At 39.3% G+C, this 23814-nt stretch overlaps 1 long non-coding RNA gene across 1 annotated transcript in view; it reads left to right on the top strand.

Annotated features, from left to right (window-relative positions):
• Window positions 1-20895, top strand: part of LOC132766431 (uncharacterized) — a 59863-nt gene extending 38968 nt beyond the window's left edge. Inside the window, exon 4 of the long non-coding RNA XR_010909324.1 lies at window positions 20774-20895. This is a non-coding gene — a long non-coding RNA (uncharacterized lncRNA). The remainder of the gene's footprint in view (window positions 1-20773) is intronic.
• The last annotated feature ends 2919 nt before the right edge of the window (window positions 20896-23814 follow it).

Here is a 23814-nt window from a genome sequence, read left to right as displayed (position 1 = left end):
GTTAGTGTCAGCAGTTCTTCTTGTCTTTTCCTATTCCTTATTGCGCCTTTCTGAATAAAGAATCCTCTTAGCACTGCTTTGCTGGTGTCCCAGATCACCTCCGGTTTGATTTCATCACTTTTGTTGAATTCAAAGAATTCTTGGATATTTTTTCTGAATGATTCTATATCTTCTTCTTTTCTTAAGAGGAATTCATTTAGTTTCCACTTCCGTTGTCTTCTGGGTCCTTGAATGTCCACTAAGATCGGGCAGTGGTCGGATAGCGTTCTGGGCAAAATCCGGATCTTGTTCAGTTTGGTCATTAGAGTTTTGGAGACCCAGCAGGCGTCTATTCTGGACCATGATGAGTGCCTATCCGAGTAGAAAGTATAATCTCTTCCCTCCGGATTTCTGGCCCTCCATGCGTCTTCCAGGAATAGATCTTTTCGTAATTCGAGGAAGCTAGTTGGTAATTTCCCCCCGTTGATGTCTTTTCTGTTTTTCCTTGTTCTATCCAGTGCACAATCTATAACGCCGTTGAAATCTCCCACTATCATAAGGTCTGCTTGCATGTGTTCTGAGAGTTTTTTCCGGAGTTCTTTTACGAATTTTGTCTTAGGGCCCGTGGGGGCGTAGATGTTACAGAATAAGATCTCTTGTTCGTTACTTCTGAATTTAATCCCCACCATCCTGCCCTCCTCATCCTTGAACGCCAATGAAGCATTGAAGAAAAACTATTCTCATGGTGAGAAGAATGGGCCCAACAGAAGCTTCCATTCCTATAGGGTGGTGGTTCTCAACCTGTGAGTCTCCAGATGCTTTGGCCTTCAATTCCCAGAAATCCTAACAGCTGGTAAACTGGCTGGGATTTCTGGGAGTTGTAGGCCAGAACACTTGGGGAATGATTCCCAACCTTTAGTTTTTCAGATATTTTGGATTTCAGCTTTCCGAGTTCCTAACCATTGGAATTAAAGGACCTCATCACATTGGTGTTTGGTTGTGTCCTAGGACACTTTCAGGATGGAGCCAGGGCAGAACCTGCCAGAGCCCATCACATGACACAGGGCTACAACCAACAGGGCTCTGGCCTGGCAGCATCCTAGACCAGAGCTCTGAGAATTCAGTCAGCTGGGGAAAGCACGGGGGGGGGGGCTGGGTAGCAGCAGTTTCCCCCATGGGATGGGGAAGGAGGCAGTGGGGGGTGATGTGCGGTGTAGGGCAATGGTTTCCCCCAATGCCATACAGATTTACTCCACTTCTCCATTCATGCCCCTGATGTTCCCTGAATTAAAGACCTCAATGTGATGAGGTACGAAGTCTCTAACACCTAGAGAGCCAAAGGATGGAAACTAAAGCTGTAGAGAATTACTCATGCAAAATCATAGTGCTCAGGTGGGGGGGGGGGGGGGTCAAAGTGAGCAAACAAAAGCTGCACTCTCCCTTCAGTCCTGTTTTAGCAACCTAGGACCATATGTTTGTCAGTCCACAAGACTCATAGAGCCCTATTTTAGCCTATAAAGCAATGGTTCTGAACCTGTGCGTCCCCAGATGTTTTGGCCTTCAACTCCCAGAAATCCTAGCAGCTGGCAAACTGGCTGGGATTTCTGGAAGTTGTAGGCCAAAACACTTGGGGACCCACAGGTTCAGAACCACTGCTAAAAGGATCATGCCAGCTTTTTCCAAATGCTAACAATTTTGATTATATATCAGAAAGTAATCAATTGCACTGTCCTATGGTGATTCAATTAAAAAAAACAATTAGGAGCAAATTATGGTTACACTTTCAAAGGGATCCTTTCATTCTTTTTTATAAAAATTGTTCAAAGAATCAGGTTCATGTTGTTGTTAAATCAAACAATCCTATTGAACTCTAGAGACTCCTGTGTCCTAGTTTGCAAAATTTGGTTATGCTACTGCCTTTTGATGCAAAGCTTTAGATCTTGGATTTAATATGCAGTTCAGTATTCATGGAGACAATGGCTGGATCTGTTCAGTGGTTCAATACTTTGTAAAATCCAGAGAAGTGTTAACCTTTGCCAGAAACAAAGTGTAATAAAAATGCAGCGCCCAACCCCTAACAGCAGAATTACAATAAGCTTTCAATGACGTTTGTAATACCAATCAATTTTTTTGGCTTGTTTTTGCTAACCTTCAGCTGGCATTGTGTAGCTTCCCTAATAAACAGAAAAGAAACAACAATTCTTTCAGTGCTGGCATGAATGAGGAGGACACACATGGAGCAAATCCCCACAGGGGTGTAAGCCTAAAGAAGTAATTCTCTTCTTAGCCAAACACTCACAAATAGCTACCAGCACTTTTTCATTGAAGTTCAAGATGGAAGTCCGTTTGGCCTTAGGTCAAAATGCTTGATTACAGGTGGTAATCCCCTAACTCTAAAACAATGCCTTCATTTTTTCATTGATGTGAGTTTATCATAATATACACATCTGCATGTGTGTAAACTACATAACATACGCATATGTAAACTACAGCGGGTTATATTAATATCTGAAATATTTCATTATAAATCCATAGCCTTGAAGTATCACAAGCTCCTTCTTTAGTGTCAACTCCATACCTCCTCCACTTTCCCTTACTCTGTAATTAAACTTTGGTCCCATGGCTGAGGGGCCTAAATACCCTATAGGCACAATCTGATCTTGAAAACTAAGGAGAGTCTACCCTGGTTAGCATTTGGATGAGAGGACGGCAACAAATAGTAGGTACTGTTGGCTATATTTCAGAGGAAGTAACTGCCAAGAACAAATATGAGTACTCCTTGCCTAGCAAAACCTTTTGAAATTCATGGTATTGGCACCTCTTCTTACCTCACTATGTTGCCAATCCCATTCCCTCCTTTGGAGCTCCACCACTACTCAATTTTCCTCTGATCTTCACAGTTCCTCTTATTTTCTCTCCTTTTTATGCTTTCCTCATTCTGCTTTTCATAAATTCCAAGTTCCAGGCTGGACATTCTGTGAAATGTTGGCCATCCCACCAATCAGTGAAGAGCATTTGTAATCTCTAGCATTACAAACAGTCAAGCTAGAACTGGGCTATAACCACTCGCTGGCAATTAAAACCCAATAAAGATAAAACAGCCACTTACTCTATACAATGTATATACTAGATCCAACTTCAGTATATCAATTTCAACATTCTTGACTATTTAACCCTATTATGGCCTATTACTTATCAATTAAGATAGCTATATATACATTTACATATGTACATACATAGTGCATTCGGCCTTACATCAAGGCTGTTTCCCCACACCAAACATATGAAATACATAAGCATTTCTTGTGTGTGTGCAAGCTTTGAATAAATACCTTTATGTGTATTTGAATCCTTCTTTTTATATTTTAGGAATAAGCCTCTCAAGAATATGAATTACTAGGAAGAATTATTTTAGCAGTAGGAGAAATTCTTCCTGTTGCAGCCTTAGCTCTGTTTTGCCTGGGGTATATTGCCTTTGATCAGTTGGAGCTGTCCCCAAAACTGTCATGTTTTGCCAGAATATAACATGCATAATTTTAGGAACTATGGGTTAAATCAGGGGTCAAATCATATAGGCATCCGGATATTGTTGGACTGCAAATTCTAGAAATTCTAACCAGCATAGTTATTGGTGAGGGATGCTAGAAGCTCCATTCTGACATTACATGTAATCTTGCATGATTCCACTGCCAGTAGAGGTAATAAGTATCCCTGCAAAATATCTAGAACAGGAGATCAAGTGAAAGAAGGGAATTTTTAAATTGATTTAATGTGTACTTAATATATATTTTATAGAAAGCCTACAACTAAGCTAATTTCTCTTTTTTCTGAAATCAAATAATTACCCCTTCATAGAATAGTTTTCTCTTCTTTCTGAAAGGCAGCATTATTTTGATTCTGAACTGTTGAATTTTTAAAAATTGTGTAGCTATCCAGAGAACTACTGTTAAGTCACTTGTTTTCACTTTCTAATGGCTTATCCACAATGGTTACAAAAATGCCATGGAGTTGCCCCAGAGGCCCCTGCAGTAGCCACATACTCAATCCCCAACCCATAATGGCAGGAGGTCTGAGTCTGCAGGGTCTGGTTGAGTTGAGATCACTTTGACACATGTGGACCATCACTTTACCATCCCTGTTGCTGCTGCCAGTTGGGTGCAGACCCCTATGAGGTTCATCCTCCCTCTCCCTGGGCACAGGGTGCCTCTGCTGGTGTCAACATGGGGTACCCACAATAGCTAGGCACTCCCATAAAGCTTTGCAGCTGTTTGCATGTGTGATGGTAACACAGGAATGATCCACCCCACTTTTCCTCCCCTAATAAGTGTGAGGAAAGGGGAGTGGTGGTAGCAACTCATGAACCAGTCTGCATTGGCCCTGGTTCTGCTGTCCATACTGTATCCAAATGCTGGGGTTTATTTGCAATTTCCCCCAAAATCTGGAGTATTTATCAACTTTCCTTAACATGGGGCTAAACTGGAGAGAGCCAGGAGCAACTTCATGGTCCGTGTGGGCTATCAGCCAATGCAGACAAACCTTACCAGTGTGAACAGTTTATTAGTATAATATAATTTAATATAATATTTTTATAGATAACCTCAGTGGCCTGAGGCTCAGGGAATTTTTTATTGGTACGTGTTGTATTTTTAAGCTTGTTGCATATGATTTATGTAATGTGCTACTTGTTTATCTGTTTTATTTGAAGTTATGAAATTTTTGTTGTTTTAACAATTGCTCACTGCTTTGAATCCCACCTATGGGAGAAATGTGGGATATAAATAAATAAATAAATAAATAATAAAGAGTTGTGTCAAATTCTGTCTCGGAATTGGCCTAGCTGTTTGCATGGGTCCTATTTAGAGTCAGAGTATCTCATGACTGGTTAGTGTAGGTCAAGGCTGTGTTAAGGTAGTCTTGCCCCTTTGTTACCCTGGATCAGCTACTTGTGGTGCTTGGCTGCCATGGAAATCATCTGAGGCCTCTTCGCAGTAAGTGGTCAGTGTAGATCTGCCCCTAATCCCTGCTGAATCTCTGTCTGAAAATAATAAATGTGCTTACTTGCCTAGTTCTAAGATACTAAGAACACACTGATCTGGCCATGGTGGTACGTCTTTGTATTACATCCCATTTGGATGACTGTAATGTGTTCTATATAGAGCTGCCTTTGAAAAGTGTTCAGAAACTTCAGTTGATTCAAAGAATGGCAGACAGGATATTAATTAGGACTGACTACAGGGAGCACACAACTCCCTTGTAGCCACAGCTCCATTGGCTGCCAACCCATTTCTGGACACAATTTAAAATGCTGGTTTTGACCTATAAAGCCTCTATGACTTGGGTAGAGGTTGCTTTAAGGAGTGTTTCTCTGTGGCGAGGGCTTTCTTTTTGTCCTACCACCCTCTCAAACTCATTTTGTGGTAACAAGGGAGAGCGCTTTTTTCGGGGTTGCTCCTAGACTCTTGTAATATAGTAATTTAACAATGTATAACAGAACTGATCACTTGATGCAGGGGGACTTCCTCCCTGAATCTTTTGTGTCTTGTTAATAAATTGTTTCTGAAGTGCCTGGAAACAGGAGGGGGAGACATGGGCAGAGATTGTCTTTGGAGCTCAAGAATCGCTATACAGTTGGAGAAAATGATGTGATCTGTCAGATTCCACGCATTGAATCGAATTGAAGATGTGGAGTAAGGGGTGTTGCTATTTGTGGTCACCTATAAAATATTGACATTTCTCTCCCAAAATCCTACTTCATCATTATAAATACCAAGATTTTCAAAATTGCACTATGTATAGCTTGTGAGATTGGGAGGAAGGAGAGGAGTCCAGAGAAGGGTGGGGGATGCAGATCAGTGTTCCTGTTTCCCCAGGAGCAGCAGAATTAGGAGGGAAAGTCTAAATCCCTAAAGTGACGGCATTGATCTTCCCAGATCAATGCTGTCTCTCTCCTCGAGAGTAGCAGGATTAGAAGGAAAAGTTTTGTGTCCCCCCCCCCCCAAGTTTTTTTTAATTGAGTGGGCAGTAATTGCACCTGCTACTGTGATAAATCTGAAAATGGATAATCTCAGAAAAAATGATATGATTTTCTTTCTAATGCAACAGGATGTAACACCATGAATATATGATCCCCCCCCCCCCCCCCCCCGGGTGGGATAACATCCTTAGAGAAATCAGGACGACTCTGTCTCTGCTTCCTTTCACAGCCTGGTAAAAAGTTAACTTTGTCATTGGCCATTTATGGATTGATGAAAAGCAGGCTGTTGGGGATGGTGGAAATAAGATTTTGAGAGATGGTATAGTTTTTAAATGTTCTGTTAAATGACACAAAAACATTTTTTATTATTTTATACTCATATTTTAATGCACTTACATTGTTTTAATTTGCATTGTGCCACATTTGTTAACTTCCTTGAGTCCCTAAATTGGTAGAAAGGTGGGACAATAATGTAAGTAAATAAATAAATAAATAAATAAAATACATAAGTAAGTACATACACTTTTCACATTGGAATGCACTGGGTTAAAAATAAACCCATTTTCTGGGGAGGGGAAATAAAAATGTCAGTTAATTGAAAAGAGTTTATTGGATTACATCACAACAAGTAAAAAGTCATCTGGATATCAGAAATAAAATTGGTTTGTACAGAAATGTAATCTGGCATTTCCAGAGATTTCTTATCCATCTGGAAGCAGTGTGAGGTAGCTCACAGGTAGCATTTTAAACAAATGCATTATTGCAGTTCAAGAAAATGTTGTTTAATGAAAGAAAACTGATTTATTTTATTACTTTTAAATGACCATGACAGTTTCCTATATTTTTCATTCACCCAGTATTTGTAAGTATGGTAACACTTAGGTTAGTACTAGCCTGACATTGTTATGAAAAGAAATTCTTTCGGAGCCGTCTTTCCACTTAAACAGTAATTGTAATAGTGCAATAATTACATTACAAGGCATCAGAGAAGCCCACAAACCTCTCCTAGAATAACGAGAGGAATAACTCAGGTGAAGCAAACAAGAAGATGTTGTTGGTTGACTGGTTCGAAAATGTGCTTTTATACCAGTGAGAATACTGTTTCTATTCCTTTGCCCCTTTCTCCCCCGCACTTAAAATTAATTTGTTGAGTGCGATCAGGTCACATTTCTTCTGTAGCAAACACGAACATCTCATGTTCTACAGTTTCCATAGAAGCTCTCTGCTGTTAAGTGAAATACTGCTAATTAATTCTATCAATTTTTAAAAATAAGTTCAGGTAAAAATAATGCAAGAGTTTTTACAACAAATTGTATTAAATGGTCATAACTGAAGTCCTGGTGTTCTGGCATGGTAGATGACATTTCCCATCAGAAGAAAAATGATAACCTCCCTCTGCACTCACAACAAGATAACTATCCAAATTGGCTTGACCAGTGCTGACTTTTGTGTGATCTACATTAAAACAACAACAACCTGGAACTGGCTTTATTCAATATGTTAAATGGAATATTCTATTATTCTGCAGCTAAGTCTGTGTAGTTCTTCCTCTTTGTTCTGCTTGACTCAAAAGTAAATACTGGGGAATATAGTCATGTTTGGGATTCTGGCATGTTTTTTTCCCTTTTGATTCCTACCTAGATTGGAGTCCCACAAACATTATAGTTGCATAATGGAAACACATTTAAGACTTAGGATCTTGTCAGATAGGGCTCCTCCCCCCTCCCCCCGTCCTAGGAGGCTGTTGAGATGCGGCCAGGACAGATCTCACCAGAGCCCATCACATGACACAGGGGTACTTCTAAGGAGCTCCATCCCTGCTCTATCCTGGCTGCAGCTTGACAGCATGTTGAGAGATTGCCCTGTGAACACAGGTAACTACCTGTGTTCTCATTGAATAAGCCAGGGACAGTGCGGGGTGAAGTCAGGGACAGATGGGAAATGCCATGGGATGCTAAGGGGGCGATGTGGGGAGCTGCCTGATGGTTTCCCCCACTGCCCCACAGATTCCCTCACTTTCCTCTTATGGACCTCCATCTGATGAGATCCTGAGTAGGGAGCCTTTGGCTAGATGTCTCAAATTAAAGTTTTCATTAGGATTATGGAATATGGAATCCAAAAGACAGAGAATTATTCTCATGATTGAGGGAAATTGAAATTCTTTTCCTATACAAATTGCAGGCATTGAAATAGTCCTTGATACCAAGTGAAGTGACACTTCCTTTTCTACACACTTGGGCACATCTACACTGACCACTTAGATCAGTCTGAAACTGGTTTCAGACTGACCACTAAGATCAGTCTAAAACTGATATTAAAGTTGAAGTTTTCTGTATAGATAATTAAATTGTAAATCTTGGAACCAGTTTGAGGCCTGGATAGTGATTTCAAACAAAGGAAGGGTGATCTCCAACCTGTTTCAGGTTCTGCAGTATCCATAGCTTGACCCATCAACAGCTCTCAGCATTGTTGCTTTCCCATTATTGACCTATGTGTGGTAGGTCCCATCCGCTGGAGTTCTGATACGTCAGCAATCATGTGGTGTGATTCTCCTCTTCTCGCTTCACAGTTTCCAAGCAGGCTGTGTTTTCTATTTTTTTTCTGATTCTTTTCTTTTTTTAAGATATCATATTTCCATAATTGCCAAATTGCAGTAAAAATAAAAATAATAAAACCTGAAAAGTACACTGGGTAGGACATATGGCAGGAATGTGGGGTTATGGAGGATGTGTGGAAGAAAATAATGGGACCATAGATTGCCAATGTAGTGGCATTGCACTAATGCAGAGAAGAAAGACAATTAATGTTCCAGAACTGGCAGGTTCCTATTCCCTTCACTAATTATACTGCTTTGGGTCCCAATTCTGAGTACAAATAACTAGAACAACAACAGTAACAACGTTACAATAATATGATTGAGGTGAGACAGCAAAGTGATCTCTATTGTTTCCTGTGTTCACTTTTCAGGGTTTTCTTTTAAAGAACAGTTATAGTTACTAGCAAAGTATTACTGCTCATGCACCAGGATATAACTTGTTGTTTTGTGGAATCTCCATTGAACTAGACTTACACTGTAGGCATTGTTACTGAACAGTTGTCAACAATTAAAGCTACGCACCATGTAGGAGTTTGAAAACACAGAAAACAAAGAGCAGATGGGAAAAATTTCTCCTAGTCTGTATACTAATTGTCGTTACTTGAATACTTTCCCTCCCAATCAATGTAATATTTAGGGACAAAAAATGTATTATATATCTCCTATTCAGTGTTTTGTTTTTTTTGTTTGGTTTTGGCAAACCATAATGCAGGGAAGCAGAAATGATGTGCTCTAGTTATCCGTAGACTGGCACCATTTGAAGGACATTGGAATTCTCACTGGGGTCAGGAAATGCAAGATGTGTATACTAACTATGGCACCAACACTGAACTATCTGTACCCTGACCCAAATACATGGAAATTATCAGTAGGGTCAGAAAGTGCCCTAAACAAGCTCTATACAATTAAAAAGAAAATCCTCATGCATGAGGATTATAAGTAGTATGCAATCTGGCTCCAAAGTGCTTCTTCTGTATTGATTCCATGTTATGGTTTGTGATTTTTTGAGCTTTGGGCTAAAGCCACACTGGCCACCTGCCTTCAACGGTTGTTGGTTTCCTTTCTACAAAAGGCAGTGCACCCTCTTGCAGTTCTGAATTTTCTTCATTCTAAATCACTCATTCTATTTTAGAAATATCCACAAAGAACAAGCATAATAATTGAAAAAAGATATTTTAAAAAATACAAAAATATGTTTCCAGAACATTGGGGCAATCTTGACATGGAGAAATGTGGATCAAAGACATATTCTGTGAGAAAGAAAATGTATTTTATTTTTGCAAAAATATCATTTTCTCCACTTTGTCTTCACACACATTTTTTTTTACAAAATAAATCCTGAATTATGAATAGTACTTGAAATTTTTAAAAACTTTTTCACAGCGGAAAGAAAAGTGGAAAATACTTGTTCTTGCATGCAGAAGTACAATTTAGGATGATTTACATCCCTAACATGCACCCAATGCAGGTTAATTATCCCTTATATGAAATGCTTATAATCAGAAGTGTTTGGAATATTTTTTCAGATTTTGAAAACTTGTCTTTGAATACATATACATATTAATATACCTTGGAGATGGGACTCAAGTTTAAACATGACATTTAATTTTGTTTCCTATGTATCTCACACACATAGCCTGAAGGTAATTCTATACACAATATTTGGGTATGAAACTAAGGCTGGATCTACACTGCCATATAATCAAGTTTCTGAATCCAGATTATTTGTTTTGAACTGGATTATATGAGTCTATACTGCCATATAATCCAATCAATTGGAAGTGGATTGCGGTACAGTGGGAATAGATTGCCAGCCCATGCTGTGACAGCAAAATCTTGATTCAGAAACAGTTTACTCCAGACTAATTCGGGTTTACCTGAGGCATCCAAATGACACCTCAGGTAAACTTGAGACACGTCCCACATTTTGGGCCTGTCTGGAAGGGTCCTTACTATCTTTAAGCCATCAATGAGGACTTTTTTTGTTTCAGCAAGCATTTGGGAATTGATTGCTTTATAGCTTTTGCCTTTAATGCTCCATTGCTTTTAATCTATATTTTAAAATATTTTATATAGTTACAATGTTTGCAGTTTCTGGAAAGTCAGAGTGGTGTCGTGGTTTCAATGTTGCACTAGGGTTCAGGAGAACAGGATTCAAATCCCCTCATGGCCATGGAAACCCACTGTGTGTCCTTGGGCTAGTCACATTCTCTCTGTCTCAGGGAGAGGTAATGGCAAACCCCCTCTGAACAAATCTTGTGAGGAAAATTTCATAATAGGTTCACTTTAGGATTTCCATAAATCGAAAATGACTTAAGTCACAGAACAATTATTTAAATTTTTTGTATTTTTTTAGCCACATGAAAATTTCAGTGGTTTTTTAAAGTCTCTAAGACAACTTGAATTCTAAATTTGGGGGGGGGGAGTAGGATCTAAGCAAAATTATTGATTAATTGATTGATTACACTGCAGATATCACTCAGTTATTCTATATTTTTCATTATTTACCAGAAATCAACTGCTGGAATGCATTTCATTTGTTTATTTAACTAAGATCACCTGGTTTTCACTACTTCCAAATGGATGAGTATATGCCCAAGTCATAAAAAAAAACATATAACTGTAGTACTGTAAAAAAAAGAAACAAAACTCTGTAAAAACGGTAAATTTGAGAAGGGTAAGGTTAGACTCTTAGAGCCTCTGTATTGATTATGAAGTTTCTCTTAAAGACTTTTGAAACAGGCGAGTTTTTCAACAGATGCTCAATTGCAAGTGTTTGCAACTTCTTTACAAGCACCCTACTGCTGTTTTAAACATATATTTTGGTTTTAAATCTGACAGATGCATAGTGAGCATGCTTGACAATGCAATTAAGAAAAACAGTCTGTTTAAAGGAAAATGCACATGTTCATGACATTTTTGCTAAATTCAGATGTGTAGTATAGTATCTGAATGAGCTCTTGATCTATCAGCCTTGAAGTTCTCTAAGGGCGTTTCCAGACTTAACATATATGTGTGCCAAAGTGGGTTTAAGAAACTCACTTTGGTGCAGTTTTAAGTCCGCATAACTTAATGTACCAATGATGCACCAGATTAGTGGGGGGGGGGGAGTGATCCCCCCTGCCTCCTGGCACGTTGTTGGTATGGTCTAGAAGGCTCCAGATGGGCCTAATGAAGGTGTAATAAGATTTTCTTTTTTTAAGGCTTGGGATGGGGGTGGGGAGTGGGGGTGCCCTCTTTGCTTCTCCAGGCTCATGGAGCCTGAAGAAAAAATTGGACTGTGGGATGAGATAATAATAATAATAATAATAATAATAATAATAATAGTCATATTTATTTATACCCTACTACCATCTTCCCAATGGGGACTCGGGGTAACTAACATGAGGCCAAGACCAGGAATAATACAACAAAATACAATCCAAAACAATAATAAAAAAATAAACACAACAAAATACATAATGCAACAAAATAAAATAGACAATACAAGATATCACAATGAAATCAATCACAGATGGTGGGCCAAATGTGCAAGATAAAATGTTAAAAACATTTTAAACAGAAGCGGTTCCAGTAGTCTGTTCCAAAAGGGCCCATATCCCATGAGAACTAGGCCTTTCAGAAATGGGATATCTAAAGAAATCACGACAAAGCAGGGTTTACTTGCTTTGTCTCAAATTATTTTGCTTTTACTTGAGGTGTCATTTGGACCCCTCAGGTAAAAAATCCAACAGTGCCTGGGATATGGGCCCTGTCTGGAAGGGCCCTAATAAACACATTCACACAAAGCATGGTGACTAGGGTAAATATATCCAAAACGCATCTTGGAAGCTAACCAGGGTCTACTCTGTTTAGTAACTGAATGGAAGGCTGCTAGCAAGTGAGAAGTTCTGTAGGTATATTCCAGAAGAAAGAACTGACCTAAACAATCTCTGAATCTCGCCTTAGAAAATCCTAGAAATTCCTGGGGTCCCCATAAGTCAATAGGTTACTTGAAGGCACACACACACACACACACAAATGGGGTCAGTTGAAAAGTGAAAACTACTGTATGGCTAAAAATGCTTACATTATTGCGCAATTCAAAATTAAAGTGTCATATTGGAAAACAATTCATTATTGGGTTGTAGTTTGTCTACACAAAATACCTTCATGTCATAGCTAGCACCAGTCTCCTGGCTTGTGAATATATGAGGCCCCATCTACACCGCCATATAATGCACTTTGAACTGAACTATATGATCAATGTAGACTCATGTAATGCAGATTGAACCTCATTGAACTGGATTATATGAATCTACACTTCCATATAATCCTGTTCAATCTACATTATAATGGCAATGTTAGAAGGGGCCCGACTTTCTAATTTAGGACTTGTATTCCTTGAATTGTTGGAAAGAAGCAATCATAGTTTGCTCAAGTAGTAGTTTTATCATATATAGTGGTCCCTCACTTACCGCGGGCATTCCAGGACTACCCGTGATACGTCAAAAACCATGAAATAGGGACGTCCCCTCCCCTCCTCGCCCACTTTAACCTTCACCTTCCTGCTCCTCAGCGCCACTGGCAGTGCCACCGGCAGCGCTGAGAAGCAGGAAGATGAAGGTAAAGGGGGAGAGTGTCGGGGCTAAGCCTGTGATTGTCTCTGCCTCAGGCTTCTAAGGAGAATAATCATGAGCCTGCAGAGATTCCAATGTCTGAGTTAAATGATCAGGTTTCTGCTGACTCTTGGGGGTTTGTGAATGGAGATGATGTTCAAGAGAGTATAGTTAGCCAGAGTGAACCTGAAGATTCCGGGATAGTTGGTTCACAAGGCAAAGATGCTTCAGTGCAGGCAGAGAAAGAGGCCGAGGTTGAACAGTCAAGGCCAAAAAGCGATAGCGAAAGGAATGTACTAATTAGCAAACCAAGGAAGTCAAGCATTGACTGAAGGGGCCAGCTTTATCAGGATCGCCACCTGAAATTAGGGAGGAGGCGCTCCGCAAGATTGAGGGAAAAGAGGGGTCAGGGAGAGGTTTCCCAAGAGAAACAGAATGCTTTTGCTATGGCTTTCTGAATAAATATAGGGCCTGTGAATCTATAGTCTTCAGTGAGTCCAACGTTTGGTTTTCATGTACAACCATGTCTTTTGCTTCATGCCTTCCTGTTCATGCTGAGATTCCTGTGTACTTCTGCCTTGAATTCAAGCTCATGCTGAGATCTTTGTAAGCTGTTTGTCTTGGTTTCAAGCTCCTGCATTTGGATTTATTGGTTCAAGTTTGCTTCAAGGGACTTTGGTCTTTGCAACCTTCTGGAACTGAAAGACTCATGCTCAAGCTCATCCTCATGCTGCTCCCCGGATTTGAATCTGCAATCTTTCGGTAAGCAAGTTCAGCCGCTCAGTGGTTTAACCAACTGCACCACCAGGGGCTCCGACCTTCCACAAACAGAGAGGTTATTTCCATTTCTAGAGAGAAGCAACATCCCACAGTCTATCTACTGGGACGAAGTGTTTGGTGAGCAATGGAAAAATGATTGTGTGCAGTGTTTCATATATAAATGTGTGTCAACTCAAAGGTGTTTTTGATGTACTATATTGACTTAATGATATTTATTCTGTGGCAAGGTTTCATTTTAGGTAACGAAAGAAACTCACTGAGAAGGGATAGAATATTGAATGTCTCAAAAAAATTGAAAGCTAATTTTAATGTATGAAGTAAATGGTCCATTAGTTCATATGAACATTTAACAGAAGTAGAGTAAAAGAAATATAAAACTCCTGCAAGTGGTTTCAATATGACTGATTTTTAATGACATTGCTTAATCTCTGTTTAACTGGTGGCTTATGTTTTCTCCAGAGTTAATGACAGAATTTTGTATTATGATGCACAGCTTTCTTTTTAATCTAAAAAGGATAATATTGTCAGGGAAGAGCTATCAACATGGGTAACTGCCAAACAAAGAGAAAAAAAAATGTCAACTAAGGCAAGAAATCCTAACAAATCAAATTATGATGTGAACTCACTAAAACTGAAGCCTTGTTTCCTGATAGCTTACTGTATCTGTACCTGATCCAAAAATTAATCTTTAGAGATATTAATTCCAAAATAAATTGTACCTATACAGTCTAAATATGTGTTAAAATGGGACTATTCAGTAATCAGATAGTCAATGCTGGGGTGAACTTTAACATCATAATATTTCCTTTGAAAAATAAATCGACTCTAAAATTCAAAATATTGTGTGAAATGATGGGACTTGTTAGTCCTTGTGTTCTCCTTTCATTACAGTAACATGGAAAATCATTATAATAACATAGAAAATAATTGCAAGAAGCATTTGCAATTATAAATTGAGATGTTGGGAGGATCAGAATACTTTTCTTATAATACTATCCTTAAAAAACAGCTAGAAGCATAGAAAAATATTAACACAGAATTTAAATAAATAAAGGGAATTTGAAGCTACCAACATAGTAGATCTAGGACTGGTAACATTAGAGCAGCAGGATGTCTTGAATTTGCAAGGATAACGGTATCATCTATCTATCACACCTTCAACATTCTCTTTGAGTAGTCTGAGATCCTTAATTCTCAGTAGATGGACATGGCAGGTATATTACCCAGGTTAAAAAACCTGCTGTAAGCTATCATTATTTAATAAAGTAATATGAGGAGTGTTAAAATTGGTCAAGATAGTCAAGTAGTGCCCATTAAATTTACAGAATGCTTGTGCTTTATGGAAGCAAACATTACCAGAACTGGCTTGGTAATATGTGGGCATGACTATAGAAATGATTAGTCTGTCTATCTATCTCTATCTATCTATCTATCTATCTATCTATCTATCTATCTATCTATCTATCTATCTACCTATCATCTCTATTTCCCACTACAACTACTGATTCAGCCTTCAAGTGTATTAGGCTTAAGAACCTGATGAAATGAAAGATAGGTAATTTAGGGCCTAATCCACCCATATGTGGAAGAAGCCCTCTTTGCTTTTTGATTGTCCAGGAAAAGAGTCCGCTTTGTATTTGTCCTATTGAAAAAAGATGCTAATATATTGGAAGCACATGCATACATACATAGCTAAGAGGGAAGAATGAAATGGACTCTTTTGAACATCTTTTATAGACCTCATCCCATTTGCCACCAGAATTGCCATGCATTGTGGCAAATCCAGCAGGGTCCAGCTTGGGGAACCCATTGCCCCATGCCCCGCATCACTTGGCTTCCCCCTTACCTAATCCTATGGGGGGAAGTATATGCCACCTGGCTTCCCCCATTGATCTGTATGCAACACGGGAACCCTCCCATGTTGCCACGGTAATAACATACACTGGTTCCCCTTCCTTTTTACCACGGAGTCTTGCCAGAGGTATATGTGCATTGTGGGATGGAAGCTGGCAGGCTCCATGGCAAAATGGAACTGGAACCGGCATTGCAGCTGAATTCAGCTGTCTGATGAGGTCATATGAGAATAATTGCATTCTTAGGAGGATACTTTGTGTCTTGAATATTTTAGTTTAATTGTCCTAAATCGAACTGAACTAAAATACTCCATTTTAATTGGCTGGGGAATCTGGCAAGTATAGAGGTATAATATTGATTTATCAGGCTGACTTGTCCTCCTCTCTCCGTGCCCTTAATGTGGGCATGTACTGATCTGATGAATGTTAATAAAGATAATCTTTCTGTTTAAGTCAAATGCAATTACAGAAAACAGAAATGGTTCAGAATTAGAGATGTTGAAATGGAAAGTTAAATAGAGAGACAAAAGAAAATGTGGCAATCAGGTCATGAAGTTTGTAGTTCTGTGCATCCGTAACTTGATGGAACATCCACTGCACAAAATAGGCCTTATTTTCTGAATGAGAATTTAAATGTTGGTTTTTCTTTATAACTTGTCATGAAGAATATTAACTTGAATAACCTGATTTCAGACCATCTTTTAAAGAGGCCTTTGTTAATAAATGTAACTGCAGGCACTTTCAAGAATAAGCACAAACAACATTTCATGAACAATTTTAAAATATGTATTTTTTCATTGAAATGCACAGAAAATGTTTTTTTTCCTTTGTACTTTTATTTATAAGCTGAGTTGGAATTAGAAATGTCAAGACAATCCATGGCTGTTTTTCTAATATTCCCAGCCAATTCTAGTTAAAAGTGCCAAAAAACGTAGAACAAAGTCTGTCATCTTCATGTCTCCAGTTCTGAAATGAAGATTAGCTTTATTGTTGCAATTCACATATTGGTTGCCTCAGTTTTACAGTCTTTTGGTGTGTGTTTTTTAAAGCTGGACTTTATTCATTTTATGGATATTCTGCTCCTGAGGATGAGACCACCATGTTGCATCTACGTAGATAGGTGCCACAGCTAACTTTATATGAGACTATGAGTCACTGTCGTATTAAACCAAACCTAAGATCCATTTAGTCCATTCTTCCATGTTCAGTCCAGCTAAAAATATATTTCTAAAATGCTTCTGGAAGTTGCCCAGGAATATTCAGAGCTCTATATCCCAGGATCTGATCCCAGATTATCTGCTTATCCCAGAATATCTGGCAGTTCCAGTTTAAAGCAGATAATCTGGGATCAGATCCTGGGATATAGGGCAGTATGGAAGAACCCTTAGTCTCCTGCAGTCCACAGGGCCCAAAATGTGCAAACTCTCATGCTTTTACCAGCGTCCAAATGACCCCATTGGTAAAAGCAAGTTAATAATAATAATAATAATACTTTATTTGTATTCCACCCTATCTCCCCGAGGGAACTCAGGGCGGAAAACCCTGAGATAGCCCATTAAATCTGGACCTTCTTGAAAGGCCCGGTTCTATTGGGCTATGGGCTTGTGTGGACAGAGTACCAGGTAGTTCTGGAACTCCCTGGCGGTCAATCCCCACACCCATTTCAGACCTTTTGGGCTCCTGAAGCCTGAAGGTGTGAGATGGCGTCCGCCTTCCCAACCCCACTGCCCAAAGCCCAAAAATGGTTAAAAACTTACCAGGCAGACATTAGGGCTCCCTGCATGTCTCCTGGAACATACCAATGACACACCAGGAAAGGGGAGGAAATCACTTCTGCCCCCCCCCACCTCCCGGTAGGTCAGGTGACATACAAAGAAGCATCATGGTGGGTCGGTAAGTTTACTCTTATTTTTAGAGCTGTGTGTGTGGGGCGGGGGCGGGGGGGGGGGGGTTCTCAGTGTCCTCATGTCCTCCTGGACGTTACAGGGGGGCATGTGGAAACCCAATGGGCAAAGCATGTTTTTTTTTTCCTGTAGGGACTTAAACCCGCTTCAGAGCAGGTTTATTGAACCCACTCCAAAGTGAGTTTAAATGATGTCGGGAAGCGCCCTAACACTCTCTTTAATTTTTCCTGGAAGTTCAAGTCATCTCATGAAAGGGACATCATGAAGAAAGCTATCTCCTGAGAATTGTGATGACTATTACCATGAAATTGGTCCTTAGCTGTTGTATGAAGACTATGTCATGGGGTTGTGTGATTCACCCATGGAGGAAAATTTCTGTATATAGCCAGATGCTTCAAAACTGTGTCACTTCAGCTTGTCTCCCTGAAGGATGCAGCTGTTCATATGGTTTACAACTAAAACAGATGGAAATTGGTGTAACTAATTGGAACTGTTGACACAGAAGGTAAAAGATTTCCAAAAGTTGTTACCTCCTCTTTCCCCTTGTCTTGAGGCAAGGAATTAGCATTCCTGATGGAGAAGATTAAATTATGTAGGTTTGCAAAAGGGAAATCTCTTGAAGTTGATGGAAAATGCCCATAAAATAAATAAAGCCTGCTGAAGTGAAGACACGTTATCTATTTCTTCAATTAGCTGAACTGTCCTGGTAGTACACTTAAAGAACTGTGGGAGTTCTGATTGAAACATTAATTATTTTCTTAGGGTATCACTGTGGTGCAGAGAGAAAATAGAATCCCCCAGGCTGGGTCCCATTAGAACTCATCTCTGCAGATGGCTACGTTTCCAGGAATGAGATTTTAATATAAATATGCTTAATGCTGCATTTGAAAACTCTTTCTCGGTAGGACCCTGGGAGATTATTCTAATATATGTGGCTGAAAGGACAGATCACTTCATTTCACTTGCAGAGGAAATGAGGATTATCCCCCTCCCCCTTTTGTAAAAATAAAACAACCCAAAGAAACGTAAAACATGATTACATTGCATTTGGGGCTTATTTGTAATGAATTTCTCAGTGGTATGAGAAGAATATTAATGGCAAATCTTAAAATAAAAAGAATTGAAGTATCGGGATTCCTGAGCAATTCAAATATTAAAAATGATTTGATCCTCTAACCCTGTCATAGCAATTGGAAGAAAGCTGGAAAACACAGGACATGACCCCAGACATACAGAAATTATATATTTCTATATGAAGGCCACTTCAGGCAATGCATCAGAAAGGCTTTGATACCAAAATAGTGAATGGATGGGAATAAATTCATGGAAAGTGAATTTCCTAACACCCTCTTCATCCAATACACTTTATCCAGCATTGTTCATGATGGTCCCAGTTTTCTTGAGAGCCTTTTTAGTGGAAGAAAGTGGTAGCTGCACACAGAATCAGGAAGCTTTACTTCAATCAACTTTATTTTCTTCATTTCTCTAAAGATCCCAATTTTATCAAGTATGCTTAATTGTATTCTTAATTGATGTTAGTGCCTTAAATACAAATAGCCACTTAATTACAAGTGTAATTCACCATTTCCTCCATGAAGTATTTTCTGGATAAAAAATTATATAAAACAGCATTTTGGTCTAGTGCCAATATTTGGACAACAAGTATTTGGAGGCAATCTTTCATGGTTGTGGGGCTATGTAGGGCAACATAAGGGGTGGCGTGCACATATATGCTAGCTTTCTGAAACTGTTTTTGGCTTCTATGCCCTCAGTCAACTCCTTATCTTTTTGTTAGCTCGATCCTGCTTGGTTTAAATCAATTTTGTCTGTAGTTTAATATATGTCCCGTAGCTTGGAAGACCCTGCTTATCAAACAGTGATTACACCAAAGTAATTCTAACCCTTTTAAGGCTAACCTCAATTGGCAAACTGAGGAAGGCGGGAGGCAAGGGGCAGGCAAGGTGAGAGCTCAGATCTGATATTCATTCTCATCTTGCAAAACTACAGATTAACAAGCTGAGAATGAATATTGAAACTGGCCCACTGCATGAACTAGATGGAACAACAGCAATTGCCATGACAGCACAATCATTTTCAAATGATTATGGTCACTGAAATTGCTGCTATTTCTCCTTCCTCACTAACTGAGGGCACTTCCAGACAAAGCTAAAAGCCATGCAGAAATAGGTTAAACTAGCCCACTTCCATGTGGGTTCTAGTCCCCAACCCCAGGGCTTTCTCTCTTTGGCTCAACCAAAGTTATTCCAGAATGCCACTCAGCCACCTCTTGGGCTCTCATTTGGGCCAAACTTACCAGAAAATCTTGCTGGCAGCACATGTATCTCCCTACAGCCCTCCTGGCATGAGAAAATGATGCACCAGGAGGGGGGAAGAGGAAAATTCCTTCTCCACACTGCCTCCTAAAATACAATTTTCTCATGCCAGGAGAGGCCTGTGCTGGGAGAGGCCTGTGCTGTGGGCAAACCTCTCCGATAAGTTTTGGAGCCCAAATGGGGGGCTGGAGGGGAGGAGGTGAGGGCCACCCCACTCCTTTGGGCTTTTGGGAGCCCAAAGAAGTGAGATGGCTGTGGTGACAGACCCCCAGGATGGTGGAAGCAGTCTTGGTAGTCAGTCCCCACAAACCCAGCATCTCAATAAACCCAGGGCTTTTCAGTTGAGGTGTTTAATTAATGTGGAGTAAACTGATAAAACCCGGTTTACTCCACATTAATTCACTTTAACCAGAGGTGTCATTTGGGTGTCTCCAGTAAAAATGAGTCAGGTTTCAGATTATTGTCATGGAATGATCTAAGAGGAAGTTGCCAACTTTCTCAGAAAAGTAAAACTTTCCTATTTAGAATTCTTTAACGTAGAAATAACCATACCTATCAGAAATAAATGCAACATATATTTGAGAAAGTTGTTTGTACCATCTTCCAAAGCATTTTTCATGTACAAAAGCAAGGACTTTAATTGGTCTAGGAAGCCAAATTGAACTCAAGAGCTGCTAATATTAGTGGTCTACTTGTGCAAACAGAGTGTTGCTGGCTTAACAAACGTATTCAAAAACATTTCTTTTCCTATTGCAGTTAACTGAAGAATAGATGTGGCCTCATGGATGCTCACCAATCTGATATTATGTTCTTTGCATAAGAAGCAACTTGGGTAAGCAAGCAGCTTGGAGACCAGTTAGTAGCCTCATTGGGAGCCCCTTTACACTACATGAATATAACATTTAATTTACATTCTAAGTTTTATGATTTCATCCCATTGGAAATCTGGGATTTGAAATTTAGAGCTATAAGCCAGAAAGCTTATGTGCCTCAACAAACTACTATCTTTGGGATTCCACAGCATGTAGCCAAACCATGGCAGTTAACATGGAATCATAGCTGTGATGATATACTGTGAAAGGACTGTATAACACATCATAGTCATAGTTTATGTTCTATTGCTAAACTCAGTTTAGAAATGTGGGTGATTTTAGCCACTCTCTTCGTGCACTTGTTCAAAATGATATGATCATTGAATTGGTTCTTTTACTTTGTATTCACTAACTTCTCCTTTCCTATCTCATTTTTAGTTTAGACTGAAAACCTTATAGAATGATCGTATAATGTATTCAATTTAGTGATACACATTCAAATAAAGAGCCATGTGTGTTAAAAAATGCTGTATAATCTATAGCGGTGGTGGAAATAATAAGGACCACAACAATGTGCTCATATTGCCCCTCTAAAGCTAAATGTGCATATTGCTTGAAAATTTTATAATACCAGGAATTACCAAGAAGAGAGAAGAGGATTCAGTAGTCATCAGATTTTGGGAATTGGTTTTGATAGAGCAATATTATTGAAGCCGGGGTCTTAATAGGCTTATTAAAAACATGCTGATGTATGCTGCCTTCTGTGCTGTTCTTCATCTTGGAACATGGAAATGTTTAGTCTCGCTTTAGTAAGATAGTGGATGCTGTCACTCGCTATGATCGATTGAGCACATTTAAGTTTTTGGAAGGCTTTTGCCTTCATATTCCAAGAGGGAAAAGAAATAGGCAGCAGGTGCTTGGGGGGTGGGGGTGGTATGGGAGGCTTCATATGATAAGCCAACTTGGAACACCCATGTTCATGAACAATCACTTAAAATATAACATGTGTGCATAGAAGAACAGCCAGAAACATTATCAGGTTGGAATGATTGATTCAGGGACTGTATGATTCAAAGCAGGATTCGTGTGGGGGGGGGGGGGGGGAGGGAGGCAGAGTCCCAACATTTCAGATGCTTTCCAGTCATAATTTTTACCTTCCCACTCATTATCTGATAACTTGGAAGTCTCTCATTCATGGGGTTGCACAAATTGCAGTTGACTTGATGGCAGTTAACAAGAAGTGGCTAAATCGCTTCCTTCCAACCCTATTCCTTTCTAAGACTTAATTTAAGATCATCTGGGGAGGCCCTGCTCTCACTCACATCAACAGCGCAAATGTGTCTGGCAGGGACGAGGAGCAGTGCCTTCTTAGCTGTGGCCCCTCGCCTATGGAACACACTCCCAAAGGAGGTAAGATCTGCTCCCTCGTTCCTGACCTTTAGAAAAAAAGTAAAATCATGGTTCTGGGACCAGGCCTTCGGACAATAGTTGTATGCAGCTTTTAGTGGGACAAGGACTGGAACGGCAACTTGACTGATGAGATTGTTTTATGGTTTTAATAACTGTTTTGATATTTGATGATGTACTGTTTTTAATATGATTTATGTTTAAAGTGTGGTTTTACTATTGTAGTTGTAAGGCATTGAATGTTTGCCATTATCTATGTGTAAACCGCTTTGAGTTCCCCTAGGGGTGAGAAAAGCAGTATATAAATGCTGTAAATAATAATAATAATAATAATAATAATAATAATAATAATAATAATACTTAACTCCCCACCTATTTCTCTCCCACCCTTCCTTTTTCTCTTTCCTCATACACTGTGTTCACGAGAACGCAATAGAATTTGTAGTGGTGGGTACTCTCCTCCACCAACTCTAACTCTCTGGGATCTAAGAAACTTTCCTTCCTACCTCCTGTCTTGTCAAAGAAATATACCAGTAGTTAACCTTAAGAAACAGTAGCCACCTAATTCTAATATTTCTTCTCCATGGGAAGCAGTTGAAGCTGTTTTATTGAATGAGGCAGAGGGAGAGGCACCCACTACAACACATTCTAATGTGTACTCATGACATAATTCCCTAAAACAGGGGTACTCGAACTAAGGCCCAGGGGTTGGATGCGGCCCTCCAAGGTCATTTACCTGGTCCTCACTCAGGGTCAACCTAACTCTGAAATGACTCGAAAGCAAACAACAACAACAACAACAGCAATCCTATCTCATCAGCCAAAAACAGGTCCACACTTCTTATTGAAATACTAATAAGTTTATATTTGTTAAAATTATACTTCATTTTAATTATTGCATTGTTTTTAAGTGGGTTTTTTGCACTACAAATAAAATATGTGCAGTGTGCATAGGAATTCATTCATTTTTTTTCCAAATTATAATCTAAACAGTTGGAGGGACAGTGACCTGGCCCTCTGTTTAAAAAAGTTTGAGGACCCCTGCCCTAAAGCATATTTTAACTTCTGTGTTATTTGAGAAAATAGAAAGTTAAGATGAAATGACTATAAAAAGTGAATTTATCATTCAATCAGTTAATCAGTGATTTAATTTCAAGTTTTGGTATCATTAGTGGCTCTAGCAGATTCCATAGGCACCAGACAATTGTAAGTTAAGTATAAAGAATAATTTTCCATAAATATTCTCAAAAATATTTTCAGTATTTTTCATTATGGTAAATGATACATATTCCAGGCTGGCCTTCCTTGGATCTCCAAGTCTTTCTGAATCCCTACCTCACCATGCTTGGGCCCTGTGGGAATGATTCTGCCTTGTCCTCAAGTGGTTTTGCTGGATTTCAACAAAAATCTGCAAACCCATCTTTTTCTTTTGATTGTCTTTCAAGCCCTGTTCCTTCTGTGTCCACTTACTTCAATATGAAGAGAGTAGACTTTTTTCAGACGCCAAGCATGCACTCATCATGAAGAATGAAATCAATATTTGGCACTGTGCCAAAGTGCTGAATTAAACCATTTCAA

Source organism: Anolis sagrei, chromosome 2, assembly GCF_037176765.1.
Source record: "Anolis sagrei isolate rAnoSag1 chromosome 2, rAnoSag1.mat, whole genome shotgun sequence".
Taxonomy (NCBI): domain Eukaryota; kingdom Metazoa; phylum Chordata; class Lepidosauria; order Squamata; family Dactyloidae; genus Anolis; species Anolis sagrei.
Note: the sequence above shows the minus strand (reverse complement) of the source record. Positions and strands in the feature narration are given on the sequence as shown.